Source organism: Rattus norvegicus, chromosome 5 (assembly GCF_021556685.1).
Source record: "Rattus norvegicus strain SHRSP/BbbUtx chromosome 5, alternate assembly SHRSP_T2T, whole genome shotgun sequence".
Classification (NCBI taxonomy): domain Eukaryota; kingdom Metazoa; phylum Chordata; class Mammalia; order Rodentia; family Muridae; genus Rattus; species Rattus norvegicus.
Window position 1 is genome coordinate 72,987,807 of NC_141538.1, and position 14,882 is coordinate 73,002,688.

Genomic DNA, 14,882 nt, shown 5'->3' on the forward strand with positions numbered 1-14,882 from the left:
TCAACACTGCTTGTACAAAGCTTTGGGGATTTAGAGAGGTTAGGCCATAATTTTCGTGACTTGTCTTATAACTTTTACAAAGCAAGCTGGCTAAAGACTGGCCCCACCAAACCCCACCTACCCTTGTCACTCTTAGGAACAACTTCTGTACTGACCCTGAACACCTTTATTGTTCCTCCTGACAGTACGACAATTTAGTTTCGGTCAGCAGTTGAACGCTAAGGGTCCCCTGACTACACCCAGCTTTTTCGACACAGGGCTTAGGCTGAAGACTGTTGAAATTGTATTTGAAGTAGTCGACACAAATGGAAATGTCACCCAAACGTCTCTATCATTTCTGGTGAAAAGGTAGAAAATCTGATGGTACAATCAGGCTGGAGCTGACAAGAGCTCTCTCCGTGGAGATGCTCTCTCTACATTCCCAAATGGTCTCTAAGTCAGAGCTAAACGCATGTGACCCACATGCCTGACCTATCCGGTCTTCCTCATTGGTCCTCCCTTAGACTAGAAGTTCTTAGGAAGTAACAGGGAGTAGCACAAGTTGGTGGTGAGCAGGCCATTTTCCACTCTGAGAACATCCCGGGAGATATATGATTATGGTAGACAGAATTATGATTTTGGTAGACAGTGAATTACCCTTAATTTTGGTAGAATCAAATCTAGCTGAGAGTCCTACATTACAAGTTAATGTTGATGATTGCATTAATAATCAGGCTCTCCTCTTTCCTTGGAGAACCCACAGAACCCTGGCTTTCCAGTGATGCCACTTGAGTTTTCAGGCTTATGCTTGGTACTGAACCCAACTTGAGTCACGAAGCAACAAAAGGCAAAAGTCTCCACCGTCACCAGTGTCAAAGGTCTAGTAAAATCAGCAGGGAGAAGTCAGAGAGCCACAGCAACCCTCTATTTCCAGACACTAAGAATGAGACCAAAGAAAACATCCAAACCAATAAGAACTCAAAGTTTGATCTAAGTCACTTTATTTATTGGCCTGAACCCCAAAGATAAACAAAATATACAAGATGGAAAACAGCCACTATGCTGGTGGGTGTGGGTGAAGGTGGAGAGGCAATAATCAGGAAACCCTCTGGACAGCTGAGGAGTCAAAGCATCCCTGAGTGACCCCTCAGTGTAACACAGTGAGAGCATTTGCAGTGACTGGAGAATCCATGTAATATGCTAATCATCGCTCTGAAGAGAATTTGTCATCTGGAGTTCTGAGAAATGACGAGTGTGTCATAAAAATACAGTAACTCCAGAGTCACAGTAATTTAATCTTAAAAATGGATGCTTGAAAAGAAGCTGTTTCAAAAAAGAAGGGGAGGAGGGATGGGATAGGGACTAGAAACTCAGGAAAGGGGATAACATTTGAAATGTAAATTAAAAATAGCCAATAAAAAATAATTTGAGATTCTGAAATGGAAAAAATAAAAAAGAGGCTGTTTTTAAGTCAACCATCAATTTATCCAGGTATCATTTTTAAATTGGGTAAGAAATAGGCTTGTCACGTGATTCTCTCAGTCACCCTGGGCAGGAAATTCTCCTGTGTACCTAACAAGGCTACAATATTTAATTTGCTACCACATAAGCATTTTGCACCTATTTTTCCCCAACCCAAGAATTTGCATCTTGTATATCAAAGGTAAATACTTAAATATGCTTATAATGGGTTTATAACCCGCACATATTAAAAGGCACAAAGTTAGTTAAACAGAAGCAATAAAGTTGGCTGAGTAGTATTGGAGTGTGCAGATAAAACGATGTTAGTTGTACTCAGGGAAAACATTTTTAGAGTGGTGTGACATTTAAATAAATCTATTTTCACTTGGGAAATTTTTAACACAGACTAAAACTTAAGACTTCAAAGTACATGGGTCTTGTAAAACAGAAAATAAAACTTCGTGGCTTTCTTTGCACATTTTCTTATTTATTTTGTTGTTTGCATGGGTACAGGCATATACATACCAGGTGTGTGTGTCTGTGTGTCTATATGTCTCTGTGTGTGTCTGTATGTGTTGTCTGTGTGTCTGTGTGTGTATCTGTGTGTGTTGTCTGTGTGTGTGTCTGTGTGTGTGTCTGTGTGTGTGTCTGTGTGTGTGTCTGTGTGTGTCTGTGTGTGTGTCTGTGTGTGTATCTGTGTGTGTGTATGTGTGTGTGTGTCTGTGTGTATGTATCTGTGTGTGTGTATGTGTGTGTGTCTGTGTGTGTATCTGTGTGTGTCTGTGTGTGTGTCTGTGTGTGTGTCTGTGTGTGTATCTGTGTGTGTATGTGTGTGTGTCTGTGTGTATGTATCTGTGTGTGTGTCTGTGTGTGTGTGTCTGTGTGTGTATCTGTGTGTGTGTCTGTGTGTGTGTATGTGTGTGTGTCTGTGTGTGTGTCTGTGTGTGTATCTGTGTGTATGTGTGTGTGTGTCTGTGTGTATGTATCTGTGTGTGTGTGTCTGTGTGTGTATCTGTGTGTGTGTATGTGTGTGTGTCTGTGTGTATGTATCTGTGTGTGTGTCTGTGTGTGTGGATGTGTGTGTGTGCAGGTCAGAGGACAATTCTGGAAGTCAGTTCTTTCTTTCCCTATATGGGATCTATGGCTCAAACTCAGACCATCAGGCTTGGCAGGAAATACTGTTATCCACTGAGTCATCTCACCAACAGAAGTAACATTTATATTTAAATATGTGTAGTACTAGTGCTCAGAGTCAAATGTTCAGACTATAACAAAGGTGTAAAATAAAAGGATTAATTGAACAGGAGGAGGAGGAAGAGAAGGAAGAAGAGGAGGAGGAAGAAAAGGAGGAAGAGGAGGAAGAGGAGGAAGAGGAAGCGGAGGAGGAAGAGGAAGAAGAAGAGGAGGAGGAAGAGGAGGAGGAGGAACTAACCATCATCTCTAGGCCCCTATCCAGAGAGGACTTCTGTTAGTCTCTGGTGTTCATTTCTTCAGAATTTTTCCTGGAATAAAATGTACATACTTGGAAACATTCTGATTTTAAAATCATATATATATGCTCTTAGTAAGCTTTTTTTCCAGAATGATAGATCATGGATTTCTTTCTATGCAAACAAATGCAAAGTTCTGTCCTTCTTTTACATACATGCCACACCATAAGGGCATATCCTGCAGTTTGTATCTCTTTTCATACATTCATGAAAATGCAAACATGGTCTAATCTTGGCACACATACTCAAAAGATTACTTAAAGTAGTTTTGAAAAATAGGATTGCTAAGCGATTCAGAAGACAAACAACATTTTTCCTACTCCAGTGCTTCTACCTTAATTTTTTGTTGAATACAAATTTTGTTTTCATACATAATTTGACTGTGGCTTTTCCACACCCTACTCCTCCCAGATCATCTCTGCCTCCTCACCAGGCAGCGAAGGAAGGAAGGAAGGAAGGAAGGAAGGAAGGAAGGAAGGAAGATGAAGAAAAAAATAAAAGGAAACACACCCAAATAGGACATAACAAACAGAAGGAAAAAGGCCCAAGAAACAAACATAGACACATAGACCCACTTGTTTGTACATTCAGTAATTCCATAAAAACACCAAACTAGAATCTGTAATATATACCCAAAGGTATATATTCCTATAGGGTAAAAAGAGAGAAAAGGATAAAAATAAGTAAAGATTAAATAAAAATGAGAAAAGCCCTGACATTATGAGGCAACGAACCTCCAACAATGTTGTTGCTTTCGTTTTCTGTTGGCCATCTACTGCTGGGCTCGCAGCCTACCTTTAAGAGTAATTTGTTTCCCCAGTGAGACTACCTCGGAGAAAGCTCAGTTGTCATTGGCTGGCAGTCATCAGTTGGAGATTGCTTCTGGGTTAGGGAGGGGGGCTTATGTCCACTTCTCTTGTCTTCCCTAGGACCTCATATACACTCCTGCGCACACCACCTCAATCTCCGAGAGGCTTTAGTCCTGTTGATTTAGAGACCCTTAGTTTCATGGTCTACATTCTTTCTGCCAACTCTCTCGTAGGGTTTCCTGAGCCCTGAGGGGGAGGGATTTGATGGGGACATCCAGAGTAGGGCTGAGTGTTCCAAGGACTCTCACTCTCTGCATATTACCTGACGGTGGTTCTCTGTACTTGTTCCCGTCTGCTGCAGAAGGAAGCTTCTCTCATGATGGTTGAGCAAAGCACTGACCTGTGAGGAGAGTAGAATCTCCTTGGGAACTTTCTTATTGCCGTGGTTTATTGTTACTGCTGTTTTTGGAACTGTAGTATTTGTTTTACCACAGGTCCCTCAGTTATCTAGGTTCTTGGTCATTCAGGCAGTGTCAGTATGGTCCCATCGCAGAGACCAATAGAGACCCACAGCCAGACAACTGAGAGATCTTGGAACACTTAGCCCTACTCTGAATGTCCCCATCAAATTCCTCCCCTCAGGGCTCAGGAAACCCTAAGGGAGAGTTAGCAGAAAAAGTATAAGAGTCAGACGGAATGGAAAACACCAAGTAAACAAGGATCTCTAAATTAGAAGAATTAACACACCATGGGTGGAAGTTGTGTTGGTCAACTTGGTGCCACCATTGAACTAGCAATCTTGCAGGCAGAACACCACTGTAGATCAAAGGATTTGCAGCTGGATTGGTGTTTACATTTCTCCATCGGTAGCTTGCAAAGTGCCTTCCTTTATCAAATTGAGATTTTGAAATTTTACATTTTGTGTCTACTGCTAAATTATCCTCCACAGAAGTTAGTATCAGTGTGTCCTCTTGTGCAGAGTGTGAGGAAGGCTGCATTTAGGGTAAGGCACGTAAAGGAGGGTTCTAATTGTCCTAGAATAAATACACTTCTCTTGAGGTACACAGTTCTGTGCATGACGACACACAGATTTGTGCCATCATGACCATAATCAAGATACAGGCCATCACCTTCCAGGAGAATCTCCCCAGGAGATGAACCACTGGGTCCTATGGGAGGTGCATGTTTAACTCATAAGCAACTACCAGGCGATTGCACCATTGTGTAATCTTGTGGTCTGTGGCAGAGATTTCAAATGATGTCCACCCCCTCTGTACTCATGTTTTCACTGTTTTCCTGTTTGGTCAATTTAGTAGATATATAGATATATGCCTTACTTCTCACCCCTCTATTGATATTCTCATTAGTCTTTAAATTATTCCAACACAATTATAATCATTTTGATCAATTTTTCTACCATTTCTGGTGGGATGGAACCTCTTCTGGCATACGCTGCTTTTAACCCAGTGTTCATCCTTTTGTTGTTTAAAGCTCTTGTTAAGCAAAGCATTTTAATTCTTGACTTTTACATATTGTACTGGCTGTTTTTGTGTGTCAACTTGACACAAGCTGGAGTTATCACAGAGAAAGGAGCCTCCCATGAAGAAATGCCTCTATGAGATCCAGCCATAAATTATTTTCTCAATTAGGAATCAAGAGTGGAAGGGCCCATTGTGGGTGGTGCCGTCCCTGGGCCTGTAGTCTTGGGTTCTATAAGAGAGCAAGCTGAGCAAGCCAGAGGAAGCAAGCCAGTAAGTAACATCCCTCCATGGCCTCTGCATCAGCTCCTGCTTCCTAACCTTGAGTTCCAGTCTTGACCTCTTTTAGTGATGAACAGCAACATGGAGTATAAGCTGAATAAACCCTTTGCTCCCAACTTGTATCTTGGTCATGATGTTTGTGCAGGAATAGAAACCCTGACTAAGACACATATGGTGCAAACAGTTTGCCCAGACTGTCATTTTTTTTTATTAATCTTAAAATCCATTCCTTCAGGGTTATTGGCTTTGATGTTTGCAGATTCCACCTAGATTTCAAGATTATAGAACTATTTGAGCAAATTTCTTCAAGAGGTTACAAAGATGATTCAACCTTCTACGTTATTGTTACCAGTTGCCTGTCCTCATCACAGCTAGCACTGGAGTCCCTGGCTATGTTCACTGCCGGCACAAACTTTTTCAAACCATGTTTCCCTACAATAGGTATTGCTTTGTATGCTACATCAAAACAGCCTCCAAAATGAGCTGCAGAAATGTGAAGGAAACTAAGGTGCATCATGGGTAGGGAGATTTTTCCTAAGCATCATGGGAAGGATTGGGAGTAGTGATGAGAAATACTATCCCCACCCCAGGGAGGAAGAAAATAATCTTCCCAATAAACACATGACATCATAGATCCCAGAACCAATTTCAGTGAGTCAATAGTAAATATGCAGAGCTAAGCAGAAAGACGAGACCCAAGGTGATCTCAGGACAAGGGGTCCACAGAGATGCTCCACACAGGAGTCAGTGTTGGGAAGAATCAAGAAGAATCAACTCAAGAAGGAAAGAGTCCAGAAACGAGACGTTGGGATCTGGGGAAGTAGCTCAGTCGGCATCATATGTGCTGAGCAAGGGTGAAGACCTCAGTCCATCCCTAGGTACCATGCAGAAAACCGTAATGTGGTAGCTGGTGTTGACAGACAGTTCCCTACGGATTCCCAAGGCTTGAGGGTTTGATCCGGTAAGTTCCAGGCCAATGAAAGAATGCCTCAAATGACAACATGGGAGGCTCCTGAGGGACCCCATCCAAGATTGACCTCTGGCCTTCATACCTACTTTCACATGTGTACATACCAACACACACACACACACACACACACACACACACACACTAGTCACGCAGACACGCATGCACATGTACATACTTTTACAAACACACTGGAGCATAACACACTGAGAGTTCTATAAAGAAAATGCCTTCGTGTTAAGGAGGATGAACCCACATGACAAAGGAGGAGGAAGGAGGAGAAGTCGATGAGCCTTCACGAGATGAGCTTTTAAAAGAGAGATTAGACAAATGTGCTTCGTAACTGTAACTCTTAAGTAAAACCAGCCAGCTGTCTATATGTTATAAATCAATATTTCCAAACCTCGCCATAACCCTGATAGGACTGAGAGCCATTCCCTTTCACAGGTTCCGTCTGCACCCAGTTTGCCAGGAGAAGCCATAGGGAAGAGTTCATGATCAGTCTTGAAGATAAAAGGACAACCTGGAACTCAACAGCACTATCGTCATAATGGTTGCTTAATTCATATGAGATTGCTGCTGTCGTCAATGGAAGTATTTCTTAAATACTGACAAGTTTTGAAGTAGCCAAGATAAGGAAAAGGACTGAGAAAAATCATCAGGATATTTACAGGCCAAAGTCAAATTATTTATGTAAATTTGAAGTTAGAATCTATGATGTTTATAATTGTCTTACGGGTATTTCTCTTCCCAGAAAACATTTATAGCTCCCCACTAACAGGCTGAACACATTGCTAAATCTATTATATGATCTGAGGTGGCTCACAGCTTGGATGTGAAGAAAGACAAGAGAGACTTTTACCAGACCCATGCTACTACGTTGTCTGACGTGTATCCAGGAAGCAACCACTTAACCTGAAAGGTCTGAGAACATTCCAAGAAGAAGCTGAAAACAAGCTCCATCTCAGTGGCTGAGCATTTTCCCAGACTTAGAAGTGCTTTCCAGGAAGTTTAAAGGCAGAAAAGCCAAGAGTTGAGTAGAACAGGGTAGACCCTGGCCAGGTTGTTTACTGAGGCTGTAGCTCAGGAGGGTCATTCAGTAGGAAGTGGAGTCAGAGGAGGTCCAGCTCAGGAATGCTGCAGTGTGTGGTGGAGAGCTGAGACCCCGCTGTAACCCTCCACGCCCCTCTTAGCTGCAGTGTGCCTGAACTCCCAGAACCCTGTCTTCCCTTCTCACATGAAAGTATTTCTGCTCAGAAATACTTTGTTGAAGAGGCAGTACTGTAGCTAAGTGTGAGCATCCTGAATCTCCATGGTCTTGTTTCTAATCTGATCCATAACCTTCAGGCTGAATGACTCTGGGCAATCTACTTACTATCTCTCTGCCTCAGTTTTTCCATTCATAAAGCAGAGATAATAATTAACACCTGCCCCCATAGCGTTACGTTAAGGATTATCAAGCTAATCTATGTAGAAAGACTTAGCACATGGCTGCCAAGTACTTGGTAATCAATTACGTATAGATACGATTATAAAAGTACTAGGATATTCCAAAAGTAATTATGTAATTTTTAAAGTTTCCATATAAGACAGGCGAGGTGGCTCAGTAGCCAAAGGAGTCTGCTGCCAAACCTGACAACCTGAGTTCAATACCCAAGACCAGGAGATAGAAAGAAAGAAATGACTCCTGCAAGTTATATGCTGACCTCCATACTCGAGACCCACATATTGATAGAAAGAGAGAACCAAGTCCTTCAAGTTGTTCTTTGACCTCCATATGTTGGCCAAGACACATGCACATGCATGCGCACGTGTGTGTGTGTGTGTGTGTGTGTGTGTGTGTGTGTACATGCACACACTTCAAAATGTGATTATTTGATTTCTTTTAAGAGTTTCTTTTCACCAGGTATAACTAATTTTTTTCAAACCTTTTAACTTTAAACATTTTAACTTCCCTTGTAGCCCACCACCCACCAGAAATAGTGGAAAAGAAAAGATGCAGTGAGAAAGTGGACGTGTTTAGAAAGGTTCTTTTAAGCAACTCCCATCTGTGTTGTCTGGAAATCAGCAGTTCAGTTCACAGTTAGCAGCGGCAGCTCGATCTACTCGAGAACACTTCAGGGACACACCAGCAGTCCAGTTCGGTAGAGTTGGGTTAGCAACAGAAGAGGCAAGACCTAGCACAGACAGCCAGGCCTTGGCCTTGGCTCAAGTTAGCAGGAGGGACCAACAGGAACACCAGGAGGTTCCAGCTGTGCCTCTCTCAGAAAAACAAAGATCAGCAAAGACTTGAGACCAACAAGCATTGCACAGCTAGCTGTACTAGCAAGCCAAGCTCTGTCTCCGTCACTCCGTGGAGTCCTATTTATACCCTCCAAACACCTCGTGTCCTCCATGTGCCTTGCCTCAGCACAGATCTTGCCTCAGCCTGTGCATTCAATCAGCCTGAGTCCTAGGAAGCAGCAAGAAACTGCAGCACCCCACCAGACATTTTTTGATGTGTTTCTAGGGTGTCCCAACAAATGTAGCTTAACTGTGTACTGTAAGGAGGACCAATTCATGCATGTCATTAGCAAAGAGTCCTTCATCAGGTGTCCTTTCACTGCTTGCTTTAGCAGAACATCCTCTCTCCTGTGTCTGCTTCAGCAAAACATTCCTTCCTGAGTCGGCCTTAGCCTTTCACACCTGTGTCCACTTAAACAAAATGTTCCTTCTCATGTTTGCCCCAGCAAAACACCATCCAACCAACCTTCCAAAGAACCCTTAAGTTTCTACTTCAACCATGTTCTTTTCTTCTTGGCTCTCTGATTTGGTCACATGATTTTGTTCTTTCCTTCTCAGTTCTGCCTGCCTCTGGAAGAAAACATCCTTCCTTTGGAACCATTTCTAAACCAGAGACACGGCGTCTGAATTGGTCTGGGGTGATCTGCACCCAGGCTAGCCAGTAATCAGAAACAAGTGGATAAATCATAGCCAGTTCACCTGGGCCACCCAGAGCACGGCCTGCATAGCAGGAGTCACCATCTAGGGCTCCCAGATAATGCCAGCCCAGAGGTAGCCTATCCGACTCTAGAAAGCTGGCCATTCTAATATCACACCTGCCCTGGGGCATTCTACTAAACCTTCCGATACAGCAACCAGCCAACTCTTGTGTGGAATAAAAATAATAAAAAGATGCCAGTCATAAATCCTGGGAGAGAAACCAGAGACCAGGCAGGGAGTAAGCAGACAGCTGCAAGGGGCACTTTTAAGTTCCTTCCAAACTAACCACAGATGGGGGTGGTTAGCTGCCAATTTGGCAAACTGTAACAAAGTTTAATGTATGACTTAGAGTGAACTGGACAAAGGAATAAGTGACTCTAGGACAATAGAACAGCAAATTCAGAGCTGTCACGTGCCAACTCAGAGCTGTCACGTGCATATTTAAGGTCAAGTCCCCATGCTGACATTCACGCAGTAACTATCTCTAATGCTTCTCTCAGAATTCCAGTGTCTGCCATCACTGAACATTTCACGCTAGAGCACAGTTATTTTTTTTTAATTATTTTAAAGATGACCTCTGGCCCACGGGATGACAGTGAGATCATTCCCTGGCTCAGAGTTCCCCTACAGCATATGCTGGTGAAACGACTCCGATAATCTTGGCATTGAAAAGGACCTGCCTTGACTGTCACCTTGCACAATGAGAACAGAATTAAGGTGAAGGAAACTGAGGCATGGAGGAGCCAAGTGACAGGTCCAAGATTATTGTCAGTCATAAGTAGAGCCCAGAGCACTTGGCTGCCAAGCCTTCTGCCCAACAGAATTACCAAGTTATGCCCATGCCTACAAGCTTATAGCAAACAGCTCCATACAGAGCAGCCCAGGCTCAAAGGCCCAAGGCTACACATTATGAAAAGTCAGTCCTGTGTCTTTACCTCCTCAGGAAATTCCATTACTAAGGAATTTCTCCCATCCTAAAGACTTCCTTCCCTGTGGCCTCCTATTTTGTCCTATTCAGAGACATCTGCCGCCAAGAGCTCTGACTGCAGGCAGGTACAGGCTACTTCAGCAAAGCTGCCCTTCCAGCAGACAGTGCAACCCTGCTGAGCCCCACCCCCCATGTATCACCCTGCTCTGCATGCTCCTGCCCTGGACTCAGAGCACTCCAGCCTATGGATCAGGGTGACGACCAGGATAGGACAGGAGGGAAGAGAGCATTGCCAGTCACTGAGTGTTGCCTTTGACCATGTTGATCTTGAAGCAGGACTGTCTAATATGCCCTTGTTTTCTGGACCACCACACCTCTGCTACTTGCCTGGTACCTCTTCCATAGAGATTCACAACCAGACCCTGAGCCCTGGGGCTGGGTGAGGCTCAAATGTGAGAAGTTTGTAGCACCTATCTGGGTGAGCCTTGCCTGCCTATCCTCCCATAATCTTTAGTACCTCTCTATCACACCAGATGTATACACACACACACACACACACACACACACACACACACACACACAGAGCATTTCATATCTTATTCCTTGGCTGACCCCACCCCCAAATATCCACATATACATGTCTGAACTTGCAGAAGGATGTCTGTTAGCATGTTTTAGTCTGTTTTACTGTGCTCTATCACCTACCACCCTTCCAACATTTATTTCCCCCAAGCCCCTCCAAACCCAACACTAGGTAGGAGAGAAAGGTTAGAGGGGGTAAGGGGACATAGACCTCTATAGGCTCCTTCCTGCTAATTAGGGGCGTAGAGTTACTTGGAGCAAGTCCAATCTTCGCTGTCAGAATATCTAAGAGTCCAGCAAAACAACAATCCAGTGACAGCAAATGCAACCGCAAACGCAGCAGCGGGAGAAATCAGCAGCAAGGGGAGGGGAGCAGCAGCTGCCTTCCTCTTCTTCTCCAGAGCACCTCCAGCCCCTCCCAGGGCTCTGCCATTTATTCCTTCTCCAGAGTCCCCAGAGTAATGCCGCTGCTAGAGCACGAGACAATCTTAGGTAATGGCCATGGACAAACCAAAGCAGCCCCATATCCCATACCTGGGATTAAAACAAAAACCATATTCACATCACAACTGAGTTTCTTAAGAAACCAAAGTTCTCATTACAAATGTCTTTGAAAGTATTTAAAAAAAAAAAAAAGCATAAGCCCGAGCACCAGGGGCATCAAAGCTCAAGTCTTCACCACCATTTAAACTGGCATGAGTATGACCAGCTTATGTCAATCATTTCCGTGTGCATTAGGGCTGGGGCCATACAATCTCGAAGCAGTCCCTGCCTTACTTTGGAGCCTTCCAGAAGCTGGAGCTGAGAAGGAACAGGCATGAAGACTAAAATGAAAGATAAGTCCAGAATGCTCCTGGAAGGAGGTGGGAAGAGGGAAAACACCAGTAAAAGTCATCACTGTGGTTGGGATATGCCCCCAAAGGCACACGTTGGAAACTTAATCCCCAGTATGATAAAGTTGTGAAGTCAGGACTTCTGGGGTCATGAAGACTTTGGCATCGTGCATGGGTTAACACCAGTGTGAAAGTCCCTTGCATTCTTTATGTTGACACAGGAGGTCAGAAAGAACAAGATTTACTGTTACCTCAATCAAGCTACCACGTAGCCTGCGCCCACCTCCTGGAAGCACAAATGAACTACACATACCATGGAAGATCTAAGAACATTCCAAGAAGAAGCTGACTAGGAGCTTGGTCCAGGTGGCTGCGCGTTTTTCCAGACTTAGAAGCGCTTTCCAGGAAGTATAAAGGCAGAAAAGAAAAGAGTTGAGTAGACACAGGCCACCGCTCTTTACTGAGGCTGTAGCTCGGGAGGGTCACTCAGTGGGCGGTGGAGACGGATGCTGCAGTGTGTGGTGGAGAAATGCGATCCGCTGTAACCCCCCTCCACTTCGCTCTTAGCTGCAGCATGCCTGAACGCCAAGAGTCCTGTCTTCCTTTCTCCACACGAATGGGGTGGGGTGGGGGGAACCCTTGCTTTTTAGGAAGTAGGAGCCAAAAATCCCGTATCCAGTTACTTTGCTGTCCAGAGCCTTCTCCTTTGCTCCCAAGATGGCGCCTTGCTATTGCATCCTCCAGCAGGATGAACAGCATCTGAGTCATGTGACCTTCATGGGAGAGGAAATATATGTCCAGTGTTGGTATGATGAAGAGCGTTTCTCCAGGTCCTTATCTACCTGATTCAGTTGCCCACCACGGGAATAATCACAGACTTGAGTTTAAACTTGTGGTGTGAGCATGAACAGACCTGAATCTGAGAAGCACGTTGTAAATGTTTTCTTTTACAATTTACCCTAGCTAAAGGCGGGGAGGGGTTGCTCCTTAAGGAGTATGAAAGCTAATAACTACAGCTTACTAATCAAAAGCGGGACTCCTAATCTTTCTGACAGCTTTCTGGGCCCTTGCTTTGCTTTGTTGAAAATTTATAATTTTCTCTTGCCAACTTCCTACCAAGAATATTACCAATCACCTGCTGTGGTGTATGAAGTATTGGCTTCCCTTCCTTACCAAAGGCTGTTTCTCATGATTGTGTTGGGGGTTATTTGTGTATGTGTGCGGTGGAATATTTACAAGGTAATACTTTCAGTAAGACTAGAAATCACACCCTTTGGTGCAGTATATATTTCTATTGTCTTCATCATCTCAAGGGAGAATCACAATGTCTGGTTTTCAGTGGGGTCAAACCCAATCCAGACAGTTGTGAATTGAATACTGAAGGATGCTGGGCTGGGCGTGGGGGTGTCTGTGCTTCCTTCCATACCTAGAAATGGCAAGCAAAGGAATCCTAGAGTTAGAGCTTTGCCTGAGAGACTAAGAAGCAAGAAAACGACAACAGCAGAAAGCCAAAATGTTGGTAATTGTAATTCATCTGGGTAGCAGTTGGGTGAGTCAGCTCCTAGCCGGAAGAGGGGAGTTGTATATGCCTCCTCTGAGAAACATCTTTGGCAGAATTCTGTCACCATTTATGACGCAGATTCCAGGATCCACTGAGGAAGGATAGAAGACTTGAGTGTTTGTGCATGAAAGAAATAACACTGCGTCTAAGCCGAGTGTTGAGCTCTTCAGCAGCAATCAATATAGAATTTGATTACTATTGCTAGCACCAGTGCCTGCAAAGAGCAGCTCCCTTAGATGAAGGTAAAGAGCAGTGCACAGGGCATCACTCATGTATCTGCGGTAACGATGTCCTATCTACTGTGCTACCAGTGATACAGAACCACAGCACACACGAGCATGGGTAGGACAGAAGATTTGATGAAGACCAAAAAAAAAAAAAAAATGACTGTTATTGGCTAATTCATTTATTATTGTGGGTTTTTTTTTTTGAATGAATGGCCTCATTGGTTCATATATTTGAATGCTTCCTCACCAGTTAGTAGAACCATTTGGGAAAGATTAGAAGGTATGGTCTTGTTGAAGGAGGTGTGTCACTGGGGGTTAGCTTTGAGGTTTCTAAAGCCCATTCCAGGGCCAACCTCTCTCTACCTGCTGCCTGCAGATCAAGATGTAAGGTCTCAGCTACTTCTCCAGCACCATGCCTGTCTGACTGCCTGTCTGCCTGACTGCCTGCCTGCCTGCCTACCTGTCTGCCTGTCTGCCTGTCTGCCTGTCTGCCTGACTGACTGCCTGTCTGCCTGCTTGCCTGTCTGCCTGTCTGCCACACAATCTATATGATGATAGTCATGGGCTAACACTCTGAAACTATAAGAAAGCCCTCAACTAAGTGCTTTTTTTCTAACAGTTGCCTTGGTCATGGTGGTTCAGCACAGCAATAGAACAGTAACTAAGACAACTGAGCCGTACATTCATCATTGTTTTAGAGTTTGTACTGAGTAGTTTTATGTAAACTTGATATAAGATAGAGCCATCAAAGAGGAGGGTGCCTCGGTTGAGAAAATGCCTCCATCAGGTATTTTCCCAATTAGTTATTGATGAAGAAGCGGTACCCAGTCAATTGTGGGCAGTGCCATCCCTGGGCTGGTGGTCCTGGGTTCTGTAAGAAATCAGGCTGAGCAAGCCATGAGGAGCAAGACAAGAAGCAGCATCCCTCCATGACCTCTGCACTATCCTCTGCCTCTAGGCTCCTATCTTGTTTGAGTCCCTGTCTGGAATTTTTTTAATGACAAACAGCACTGTGGGCATGTAAGCTTAATAATCAATTTCCTCGTCAAGTTTCTCAGGTCATGGTGTTTCACTGTAGCTATAGTAACCCTAACTAAGACAGAGTTACCTCCTGCGTTATTTTAAATGTGTTGCCAATTTCTGTATTCCAGGTGAAGCCAACAGCAGCCTTACACATTTTTATATTTAGCATATTTCTCAATTCCCTCAAGAAGCCATTTCTAGTGATCGACCTATACCACCCAGGTACCTTCTATGATAGTCACACAATGTCCAAATTGCCCAATGAGGTGTATTTTAAAAT